The sequence below is a fragment of the Hippocampus zosterae genome, chromosome 21 (assembly GCF_025434085.1).
Source record: "Hippocampus zosterae strain Florida chromosome 21, ASM2543408v3, whole genome shotgun sequence".
Classification (NCBI taxonomy): Eukaryota; Metazoa; Chordata; class Actinopteri; order Syngnathiformes; family Syngnathidae; genus Hippocampus; species Hippocampus zosterae.
This window is the reverse complement of record NC_067471.1, coordinates 9579826-9592603: the sequence shown is the minus strand read 5'-3', so window position 1 is coordinate 9592603 and position 12778 is coordinate 9579826.

Genomic DNA, 12778 nt, shown 5'->3' with positions numbered 1-12778 from the left:
TGCGAAACTGGGACCCCGATTTACTGGACCGTTCGAGGTCGAGGCCGTCATCAGTCCGTCTGCAGTCAGGCTCCGGCTGCCGCCCACCATGAAGGTTCACCCCGTCTTCCACGTCTCCCTACTCAAACCCGTGTCTTCCAGTGACTTGGCTCCTCCTCCCACGCCGCCGCCCCCTCCGCGGGTCGTCGACGGTGACCCGGTGTACACGGTTCGTGCCATCCTGGACTCTCGGCGCAGGGGAAAGGGGTTCCAGTATCTGGTCGACTGGGAGGGCTACGGGCCTGAGGAGCGGCAGTGGGTGCCTCGCTCCTGGATCCTTGATCCATCCCTTTTGCGCGACTTCCACGCTACACATCCATCCAAGCCGGGTAGTCCGCCGGGAGGCGTCCATTGAGGGGGGGGTACTGTCACGTCGCGTGTCCGCCAGCAGGTGGCGGGTTTTCTCACCCGCCATCTGCGCACCTGTCCGTAATTTCGGGCTGATTACCCTCCTATATTAATGAGACTCCGGCAGTTCTCCCACTGCCGGAGAATTCCTCACCGTGCCATTGATCTCTCGTGCTAACTCCTCTATTTGTAGATTACTCGTTGCCTTCTTGCCTTGCGGCCTTGACTCTTGCCATTCGCGTTGGTCACTAAATTGAATACTTAGATATTGCCTAATCAGTAGCTCCTCGCACTTTGTTTTTCAGCGAGCGTTTTCAGTTGTTTCCTTATTTCTTCCCTGGTCCTTATTTGACCAGCGTTTTGTGTTTCCGTTTTTTCCCTGTCGGGCTCTTTCTGTTTTTGTCATTAAAGACACTCTTTGCTTTGAGAAGATTCTTTCGTTGTCTGTTTTCCGGGGATCCAATCCTTTATTTTTTCGTTCTGCACGGAGCGATCATTATCGCTTCGGGCAGATCGTGACACACGCAAGCAGAGTAACGTCTTAAGTTTTTGCGGCACTTCGGGAATTCCGCCACGATGACCCCATTTGACCCCGTTTGCGGGTCGGTCCGATTGAGTGAAGCGAGCGGCTTTCGGCGGAAGACAAATGGCCTGGCGGGCTTGCTTCCAAGGAAAACAGCAGCTGCCAGATGAAACGTCTCCACGCTCGCAAGACGGCCATGGCTCACGATGCCGTTAGCGTTAGCGAGCTGCCGGCATCCGTCCCCGTCGGCGGGCGACATTTCTCTCGTTAGACGTGAACAATTTGTGACCACGAATTTGTGTTCGGAAATACTAAATTGTGGCTAGAAAACTTGCGGCGAGGTCAAACTTGTGCAAGAAAAGACCACATGTTGGGCCACCAAATAGCGCCGAGTCATGAAATGCGGGCTCGTGCGCGCGAGCTTCTTTTCTCAAACACTTCCTGCCTTTCAAGTCCTCATGCAGGTGAAGCGGGCGGGCGGGCGAGCACAAAGACGGCAAGTCCAAACACGGAGCTTCTCAAAGGCGAAAGGGGGGGGGCGCCCGAGGCGCTGACCCAGAAAGCGGGCCGACGCCCGCGGACGGCGGCCCGAACCCCGACGGGGGACGTCGCACGTCGGCCGCGGCTTGGCTAGCGGCTCGGCGCATCTGTTTGCGCGTCTTTGTGTCGGGGGTAAACCCCCGCCGCCGCCTGGCTTTTGTCTCCCCCCTGATCGCCTCTAATGCCGCGGCACTAATTGTTTAACACAGAAACACATCTTTTCTCCCTTTAATGTTTTTGTTGCTATTGTCAGCCGAGCATTGATGACAAAACCTTTGTGGATTTTCCCCCAACATCCCGCCCCCTCCTCCTCCTCCTCCTCCAGCCAAAGAAAAAGACGCGGGGAAAAAAGTGAACATCAGCAGGAAAAAATAAAAACAGGAATGTCTGGCAAGTTGCATCATTTCGCCAAACAAACAGTGTGAAAGGGTGTTAGCCGGCCTATTAGCATATACACACAAAAGGCTCGGAAATAAAAGGAAAACACACACACACATACACACACACGTTACTCTCCACTAGCCGTGACGGAGGTTTCTCAAAGAGATAAGGCGGCGGGTAAACATGTGATCGCGGCAGATCCAATCGGCTCAAACAAAGGCGCCGCGCGACGGAGACGAGCGGAAAGTATGCGCGCGCGAGTGCGCGTCTGTAGGTGCGCCGCGGCAAAAGTGGAAGACGAAGCAGCGGGCCGCTATCATTTGCATCATAATGGCAAAGTGATACGCGAGGCGCTAAGCGCTTCGCCGAGCGCCATACCTTCAAGAAATGTGCCGCCATTGTGCTCCCCCATCGCCGCCGCTTCCCGTAGGAGGCGGAACGAGGCCGACGCCTCGCGCAGGTGCGCAAACAACCGGCGCGGCCGAGACGCTCCAAAAACGAGCGGCGCGCTTGGCTCTCTTTGACGCAAGTTTGCCAGAACGGCCGCAAAAACTGGGACGAACTAACACAAGTACTGGACAGTCACCGTTTGAGTCTTGGAAGAACGCGACGCTCAACCAAGGTCATTGCCCCCCCCGCCCCACCACCACCAAAAAAGTAGATTAAAAAAGACACAATTCTGTACTCCACCTTAAATGAGTCTTGCGACATCCCGGAAACAGGAAGTAGCCACGCAGCATTTGGGCATTCGGGGTCAGTTGGAAAAACTCCAATGGGTCTCTGTCAAAAACAAAACAAAAATTTTATGCATTTGTAGCCGACGTTTGGTAGCTTTGCAGTTTTCCTTCTCACATTGCATTTTTCTTAGACTTGGTGGAGGGCTGCTTTCTTTGTTGCTAGCATTGCACCAACGACCTCGGCTAACACCTGACGTCACAACCGAGCACCCCCCCCACCCCCTATCAAGCTGTAATTGGCCGCACAATTCAACTTTTATGGGATTTTATTTTATTTGCGTGCCGAAATGGATTCATTATTCATGGCTGGCGGACTGATTTCTTCCAGCGGTGGCATTTCTTCTTTTTTCACACAGCGTCTCTCCGACAGGAATAACGTTTCTTCCGGTGACTGTTACGATTATCATTCTGCAGGCATGAAACATTGGAGGACACATCCAATGACACCTCGCAGCCCCCCCCTGCTCGCAACCCTCCTTTTCCACCTTCCTCCCCAGGAGGCTGGCGAGGCCCCTGTACATCCCTGATAAGACCTCCTCACTGGGGGAAAAGGGAGGAGGGGGAGTGGCAGGGGTGGGGAGTCGGGGGCGGGTTAGGGGGTGATGCAATGTGGTGTTGGTGGGGGTGGAGCTCAAGGGTCACCACAATGGCCCGCTCCCGATATCGGTTATCAGCTTATGCAAATCAGCATCTAAGAGTTTGAGGGGCCTCCTCCCCAAAAAAAGACACGCCGCCTACTTAACCTCACCGGCGGCTCCTCGCTCTCCTTCAAAGAAAAGAGCAAGCCCACGCTTTGGGTTCCAAATTGATTGATAATGTCCCAAATTGATGTTAAGAGGCATTTTGGGGGGGGGGATGTGTTCAATGAGACAGACACCTTTTATGAGCCCACATTCAGAAGATAAAGAACAAGAAGTGGCGAGGACATTCACACCGACAAGAGGTTTAGCTTGGGGGGGGGGGGGGGGAAGTGTGGGGGGGGGGACAAATAAACACAAAAAAAGACAACTTTCATGTCGAAAGATGCTTCTGTCAAACCCGCCAAAAGCATTTCGTCAAGCGGCGCATGCTATCGTTTTGCGTTTTTGATGCAAACGGACGATTGGACGACCTCCCAAAAGCCCGAGTCCCAAATCGGACTTTTTAGTGTTTGCCGGCAAACACACTTTGATGGGACGCCCTCTCTGTCCGCGCGCCTTCTCGGCTGTTTGGATTGCGGCGAGGGAAGGTCGGCGGGTACGCGAGGTGAGTTGCGCCGATAGCGCGGCCGCATTGTGCTCCGGCGGGAAACGCATTGTGGGCGGATTTGTCCACTTGTAAGTAACGGCGCGCGTCCTTTCACCTCAACTCATACAAGGTGCGGCGTAAGCCCCTTACACGCCGCACCCCCAGCCAGCCGGCGGAGTCTCGCGTCCTAATCTCTGCCGATTCAGCGCCGCCCGCCGCCGTCCTGCCGTACCTCTGGGTCCAGACGCCGATAACGCCGCCGTATTTTTTCCGCGGTGCAGCCTAGCAAAACATTTACGCGATCAAGAGATTTTAGCGGCGGCGGCGGGAAAAAAACATTTTAAAATCACTTTGCGGATCGTAGGCCAAGAAAAACACGACTCGTAAGACAATTGGACCACTTTTCCCTCTCCCGGTTGTCATGTCAGGTGGACAAAAGTGGGCCAAGACAGCTAGCGAGACACGCATGCTAGCAGGGGCCCGCGAGTACGCGGCCACCGTGGACAAAGTGCTTTTCTTGTTTTGTTTTGTTTTGTCGAACCTGCAATGACGACCGGAAAAGGCGTTTGGCAAAAGGACCTTCAAGTTTGTCTCATTCGGACGTCCCGCGGATAAAAGCGCGAATTAGCGCCGGCGAGCGACGACGAGGACAAGGTGAAGGACTTCACAAGACGACAAATTCCCCAACCTTCACGAAGCCGCCCGGGAGATTAGCGGGCGATAGAGACAATGTAGGATGTTCCTTTTTTTTTTTTTTTGAAAGACGAGGAGTCGCCGAGATGTGATGTGTACTTTTTGGCAGGAACATCCCGTGTGGGCTGGCGAGCACTTAATCTGCCTTGACGGCATCTTCATTTGAATAAAGATGCTGTCAGGCGGGCCCACACGAGCCAGCGCGAGGGAGGACCACGACGCCTGCCGATGTTGCTGCTTCCCACCTGAGAAGATGAGGGGAGGATGGGGGGGGGGGGGGGGAATAAAAAATACTAATCGCTTCCCATTCCACACACATTAAAAAAAAAAAAACATGCAGATATTAGAGTGGATTAAAGGCCAGATTAAAGAAGGAAAAAAAAACTGTCCTCCCTACGATTTTATTTTATTTTTTGCTCCGGTTTTGCAGTCCTTCTGAAAATGAACTACAGCAGGTTCCAACACGGACGTAAATCAAAATGACTCGGTGAAGCAGCACTTGGCTCATTAGTCAAGGTCACTTGGGGATATTCTGCTCAAACAGGGAGAAATCAGGGCCAGATTAAGAGGGAATCAAAGAGTAGACAGGTGAAGCAGCATGCGGCGCACTTTCCAAACAGGATTAAAGGGCAAAAAAACCCCAAAATTTTTTCCTTCTGTTTTTCCGACCGTTCCCCCACAAAGGTGTTTGAAGAAAGTGATCACATGCTAATTAGTGATTTGGTGAACCAGCATGTGGCTCAGATTAAACACCAGATGATGATGATTCCCCACCCCCCCTGGTTTTGTCGCCTTTCCCACGCTTGGCGTTTGCTAGTACGTTTAAAAGGGCTTTGCTCGTATGCAGTCTGTGGCCGTGCCTGTGCCTGTGCATGGGAGCGAATTCCTGTCAAGAGATAAAAAGAAAGCAAGATATGGAAGAACAAGATATGCGCAGCTAATCTGCGCCATTGATCACCTTTCTTTTTGCCGCTAATTTGAAGGATTTCCCAAACCCTCCGGGAACACCAAAACCGGTCCACCGCAATGTGCCTGCGCAAGATACTGAACGCACACACAAAAGATGGCCTGACCCGGGTAGAAAGAAATGCGACATCTTTTTTTTTGGGGGGGGGGGGGGGGGGGGGACTCCCACTTCCACTTCCACATGTTGAGGCGCGGTGGCCACGCGCAGTGTAAATAGTCTAATCTATATGGTAATAGCGTGCTAGGCTACACGGCGAGAACGGCGAGCAGATAACATTGTGACTGGAGGCCTTCCATGGTAATTGTTATCAAAGGTTATTTGGGATGACACGGCCGCCGCCTCCCGATTGGCCGCTCGCGCTTATTTACGATATGAATTATGATAACCGCCGCCGCGCCGTCGCGGCAACAGCCGGCCGGCCGACCGGCAGATACAAGAAATTGCGATCATTAATCACGCCGCTTTGTTCCGCCCTGATTATGAGTCGGGCGACCGGGCGGCCGGGCGGGGGGCCCGCCTTTTTATTCCGGGAAGAATGCGGATTTGTCATCCGTCCGCCGACTAAGGCCCGCTGACAACATTTTACGCGGTGACATTTTCATTTCGGGGAGCTCGTTTCCATTCGGCGACGAGCTCGCCTCGTCTTCTCATAACGACCAAAGCGCGGCTCGCTGAATCCAGACTTGCGCGCACTTTCAGCCACAACATGCCGAGATTGAAGAGCAAGAAGACGACCGGGCCATCGAATACTTTGTTTGTCTGAGTTGCCGCGCCAGGTGTGTTCCAGTCGCGAGATGGACATTCGCCTGTCCGTGGCGTTTCTCGTTGCCTTGTTTCATGCTTTGAACGTGCATGAAATGGAGCTTGACGCGCACGAGCCCCGGTGGCCATTCGCGGAACTACATCCACGAACCTTTTGGCGTTCGAGCGGCCTCGACCCGGTCGGCAATGCTCCGGTTTTTGCTACCTGGCGGCGAGCCGGAGGAGTTTTTGTTCACGTGGAGCGCGCGGGGACGACGAGGCCGCTCGCGCAACTTTGGGCTGACTCGTGCAGGAGCTTTGACTAATTGTGCCACAATATGAGCGGCTGCGATTAATTGCCTGAGATAACGACTGCCTCCCTCGCGCTCGGCGTCTTCGCCGCCTCAGCTTCCGTAAAATCGGGGCGAGAAAGAGACAGAGAGAGAAAAAGTATTTAAGTGACCCTGTCATCTCGGAGCGGCGCGATGGCGCTCCTAATTACTCGGCAATAACAAACGCGCAGCTCATTTTGCGGCGACGAGCGGCTGCAATCAGCACTTCTATGAATAACTTAACAGGAAGGAGGGGGGGGGGCGCCGCGTATTTACAACGCGCGTTAATCCGAGACAATGCGCCTCACCTCCAGACTGCGCCGCCATTCGGGTGACAGTCAGTACCTAATGAACTGGGCAGTCTGTGTGTGTGTGTGTGGACTTGTTTAGACATCAAACATGGTGCCGGATGTTTTGTACTAAACACACAAAAGTCTTTGTGGTGTTACAATCAAATCTCTCTCTCTCTCACACACACAAACACCCTGGCACACACTCACACTCTTCGACTCATTCACATTGTGTCACCGTTATTTGTACGTCTTGCACCCACGAAAACACGAAAGTCCCTTGTCGTCAGGCGCAGTCTCTCGCAGGGCGGAGCGCCCTCACTCTCTCGCCGTCAACTCTCACGCGCGCCCAGAGCGGGTAGAGTGCGACCGGCGATGAAAAGAAAAGCGAAAAGCGGGATGAAGACGGCGATGACGAGGAGGGGCACCTGGCGCGCACTTGACACCGAGCTAATGACCAATCCCGAACTGATAGCGTCATTTACCAGGGCGCCCGGAGGCCCCGCCGCCTTTGAAGTGCTCCCAAACGCAGACTCAATTATTACTTAAATGAAAAAGAGACGGAATTCAATTTGAGCATTTCATATGGGAGATAATCGCCAACATTTCATGATAGGCGGGTCGGAGAAGAAGGGCAAAAAAAAAAAAGTCATTTGCGGAAGGCTTAGCTCCTTTCTCTTTCTTTCTTTCTCGGCGGGGGGAAAAACGCGGTTGACGTTTCCATCTTTCTTATGACGGCGGCGGAATCCGAATCAATTTGGCGGAATAATAGTCTCGGTGGCGGGGGAAGCCGGCGCTAATGATGTACGACGACACCTGCCCGGCCGCGGCGACGCACGCGCGCCATTCATTACGCGCTAATGTCGGCCGCCGTGTGAATGAAGCGCTCCCCGTGTTCCGCGCTCCGACGGCGCGGCAATCAAACGCACCCTCCGCCGCCTCCTCGTCTTCTTCTTTGTACGACGACAGCCAAACTAAACGAGGCGTGAAGACTTTCAAGAGTGCGCGCGCTAATGTCGCCGTGTCGAACGTGTGCTTTTTTTTTTCTTAACAATGACACCTTGAAAAGGACGGCTATCCAACTCGAGGCCCGCGGGCCAGATTGAGCTCAGCATTGCAATTTGGGACGGTCCAAGAAAGCAAATTGTCTCGGTCATGTTTCTTGCATTTCGTGCATTTAGAAAATATGGAACAAACTGGACCTTAATTTCTTGCAGATATTACTCTGTGGGTCAAAGCCTTGAAAAAAGATACGAAAATTCAACAGCAAATCGGCAATACGAACTTTTCAGTAGTTCCCCATTTCTGCAAGTGCCTCAACTCTTGACTCCGGACTTTTTTTTTTTTTTTCCCGGCCGCTGGCTTGTTTCCCGTCTGTGAGACGCGAGACGGAGCAAAAGGAAAAGAAAGCGTCCGAGCCGAGTCTTTCTGGGATTTGTGCATCTCCGGGGGCGTTCTCCCCGGCGCGCTACCGAGCGACATTCCTTCACGGGTTCACTGGCACTGCTCAAGTGGCCGCCTCTTAACGGCCCCCTAATCACTCGCGGAGGTAATCGCCGGCCACTTTGAAGTGATAGACAATTTGCTCCGAGTCCGCCGTGTAACACGAGCGCCTCGTCGTCGCCGCCGCCGCCGCCAGACAGATGGCGAGATAGCACGGAGAGGGTGGCGGGCTAAGTCGGGGCGACCCGGAGGTTGCGTGGGGGGCCCTTTTTTTAACACTGGAGGTGCCAAACAAAACAACTTTGTTGACATGCGGCGTGAACGATGGTGTGCCGCTGGAGTCCGGAACACGCGTGGTTCGGCACGTACGCAACTTGCCTGTTTATTGTTTACGCTGCTGCGGGTGGCGCCGGGCCCTGGAAAAACACTTTGGCCAGAATGTGTGTGTGCGCGGGTGTGTGTGTGTGTGTTTTTTGTAAATGCTATCAGACGCCCTCATCACCACTCGGGGAAATGGGGCGGGGGCTGCGGTGTGGAAGAAAGGTATGTTATTCCACACGGGGGGGGGGGGGGGGGGGGGTAAGAAGGGACTTTGTGGACAAAAGTATTGGGACAAAGGGAAAAGTATTTTCGACCAGCGTGCCTCTTTTTTGAAGTATTTTGGCGGCATGTTTTTTTTTTTTTTGTCCCAAGATTGTCCGAAGATTGTCCGAACTTCCACCGTCAGCCAATTGCATGTACGAGTATATTCCGCTTCTACTGTAGTGGCGCATTTGGCCTATTAGTACACAAACGCGGGGAAGAAAATGCGACGTCGGCACCGCCGGCTTATCTTGTTTACACGAAGCTACTTTTTCAAAGGCAAACATTTTCTTGGGAGGCCGATAAGAATCGCAAATGGACGCTTATTAGAGGACGCCATTAAAATGGGTGGCTCTGCTCCCGAACCCCCCCCCCCCCCTCCCCCTGTCCCAGTGGCACTCCTAGCCCTCCTTTTGGTTGTTGGCTGAGAAATCACAAAGACTTGTTCTCAAGTGCCGAGATCAGAATTGTATTCTGCAACAAAAAGTGCCCCAAAATTTGGTGCCACTCCAGCCACATTCCTCACCCGATTGAAAATAGACGCCGGGAGCACATCTGGCGCCTCAGCGGCGAGGCTGCCACCTTAGCGGTTCTAGCGCCAGCCCATAAACAAAGCGCAACGCGAGCTCACCAACTGGCAGCTGTGACACCCGAGTGCCACTCCGGTGCGACAGGTTGCCTGGAGGCTTGACGGCGAGATGTGACTTTGGTGGGAAGGGGGCACCGGAACGGTGGCGCTGACACCGAGTGCCACTTTAGTGGTCACCAAAGTGGCACTTTTTTCTGCCACTTATTGGGTCTCGAGAAGCAACGGCATCCTAATGGGCCAATCTTTTGTCTGTGATCCTTCACGGGGGGGGGGGGGGGGGGGGCAAAAAAGCCCACGGAGCACCTCCGCCTCCACCCACGTTTTCGGGTCACGACCCCGGCCAGAGTGGCTCTGAGGTCGTCGGGTCGGGTCAGCGCCAGGCTAACGTTATTGCTGTTTATTTGTTTAATTTTCCATCAAATGCCAGCGTCTGCCTCTGATCAAGATGGCCGGATTACTCGGGGGGGTGGGGGGGTGGGGCAAAAGCAGTGGAAAAGGAGCCGACTGCTTCAAATTAGTCTGGAAAAATAATCCCGCCCTGGACGCGGCCTTTTAAACGTATTGTCAAAAGTCAAATAAGCTGCCGAAGCCGCCAAAACGGCAGCGCTTGCTAACGTGACGCCGCGTCGTCGCCGCGGGGGTCACGCGCGCTCCGAGAAGAGCCACCAAAACATTCCACCACAAACTAAGGCCGGCCATTTCAACCTTCATTTGTTTTGGTAAAAACAACTTTTGGCTGCTAAAAGCGACATTTTGATGGCGATGGCATTTCCGCGCTGACCTAGCGCTTATTTCCATCTCCAAAACGTTTGCGCTCTTCTGCCGTCAAGGAATTTTGGTTGCCGTTTGCGCGGTAGATGGGAAGCGGCGGCGCGGGGGCCGCGCCCTCACGTGCGGAAGAGGACAAAACCTCCAGATGACTTTTCGCCCGCTCGATGCAACAATACGGCTAATTTGCTGCGCGTGCGCGCGCGCGCGCGTGGGAGCCTAAACAGCGCGGCGCCACAAGTCTGCGCTTCCCTTGAGAACGTAACGGCTGAGTGGCATCGGAAAGACAAGCCGGCAGGGGGGGGGGCGGGGAGAACGGGGGGCCGCAGGTAAAGGCTTACAGGTGAGGCGGGAAAGGGGGGTGGGGGGTGCGCAAGTGAGTGTGTCAATGACTGAGTGCCGTGTTTGGTCTACTGCTGATGTTCCCCCCCCGCGTAAAAAACATGAGCTGCTACGTGCAAAGTTCAAGCGTTTACGCCCCCCCCCCACCCCCGCCCCAACTAAAGAGCAACTTCCTGTAATCTCGGTCACGTTCAAAAGAGAACAAGCGTCCAAGGAAGTGGGAAACACTTGCGCCTTGAATTGCCTCCTCGCCATCCTGCCGCGCCGCATTTCTGCTTTTAATCGGCGTAAAATGAAAAAGAGAAAAGAGAAGGACGATCCGCTACACTTGACAAAACTCTTGGCCCCCCCTCTCGACATCCACGTCGGGTCAATGCTCCCCGGCGATAGCATGAAAGAGTCCGAAAGAAATTCATCTTTGAAATGACAACGCGATGGCCCAAAAAACGGGCTCACGGAAAGCTTTCAGTTGGGAACGGCAAGTTCAAACGGAAGCCACAAGGGGGCGCCGACAGAGACAAACAGGAAGGGCAAAAGAAGACCGGGCCCTTTAGGAACGGCTACGATGCAACCGGACGCTTGTCGCGGGTTTTCGCTTGTAGCGGCTTCCCAACATTGGATTGCGCGCGCGTGTGTGTGTGTGTGTGTGTGTGGGAAGAGGAGATAAGCAAGGAGGATGATGAAATGTGAGGCAACAACACAGGAGCCAGCTTCAAGATCTCTGATAAAAACAAACACGCTGTCTATACTGTAACCCCCCCTGCACCCCCCCCACACACACACATAATGTGCACACTCTCACACACGTTGATGAGACCAATAAAAAAAAAAAAAAGTCTTCATCAGCTCATGTTCCTTTCCATGCTTCCTTCCATCCCATCCTGGTTTCCTTCCTCACTGGCAGTCCCCCCCCCCCCACCCCCCTCACGGCTTCCTTGCTTCCCTCTTCCACCCGTCCTTGGTCCTTCTCTCCTTCATCCTCGCTTCCTTCCTTCCTTTCATATCGTCATTCCTCCCAAAAAGAAACTTCTGGACACGCCTCCCTGCTAACAGCTAATCAGATAGAAGGCTAACCATGCCCACCCGGCCGCCCCCCCCCCCCCCCACAGACACACACACACACATACACACACAGATAAGGAGCGCATGTGTGGCCAAGAAGGAAAGTCCAAATATGTTTTTCCGGATGGCCGGTGCAGGCGGAGGGGTGGTTGGGGGGGGGGGGGGGGGGTGTCACGCCGCGCTCTGCCGCTCTGGCGGTGCACGCCGGCGATTGCCACGGCGGCCTCCACCTCGGCTGACAGATTATTCATATCGACGGCGTGAGGTTCCGCAAAGCAATTACGCGGCGTCACACTCCGTCAACTTTGGGACCGACCGACGCGCCGCCGCGGAAAAGAGGAAGTCGCTTGCGAGCGGACGTACGGCCCACCGCCGCGACGTTGACGTTCGCCGGTTGCCGGCCGCGGTTAAACGGCACATTTTTAAGGCTCGATATCGTGTTCGCCCGACACTTGCCTTCATAAAATAATTGCGTTGCCAAATGAACAAATGAATTTTTAGCCCCGCCCCCCGGCCGCTGGCGTGTTTTTGTTTGGTCTGTATTAGCAATCACCATGAAGGGAGCCATTGAAAGCAAAGCGACCGCGATCCCGTGCACCTGCCTCGGAAGCGCCGCGCCGTTTTCAACACACTTTTTGTCCCCGACGGTCGCCGCCATCAAGCAGCCGGCGATTCGTCAGAAAGTCAGCGCGGCCCGACGCGCAACGCTGACAGACGTCCGGCGAGACGACAACAACACGGGCTAAAAATAATAGATTGAGACTCGGTGACGTCACGGGACGATTTCGGCTTCGCTAGCTTGGAGCCGCGCCTTCACGCGTCGCCGCGCGGACAAACGCACGCGGGCACGGTTAATGAAATGTCGGAGGTCAAAGGTCGCCGTCTTTATGCCGCCCGGCGGGGGCCGTGAATATCTTCGCCGGACTGCGCGAACGCTGGGAAAAGTGCAAGGTTAAGAAAAAAAACAAAAAGTGGCCTGAATATTTACGAGCACGAAAGTTGCGCCTCGGGCCTCGGGCGCCGCCGTCAACGGAGAGTAATGCGACGAAACCCGCGCGGGCTGCTAGTTTGTTCACACGCTGTCGGACGCGACACCCAATGTATTCGCCGCCGGAACAATAAAAAGCCCCCCGCCGCCTTTTAATTTTTTTTTTGTTTTGCCCCCCCTCCCCCA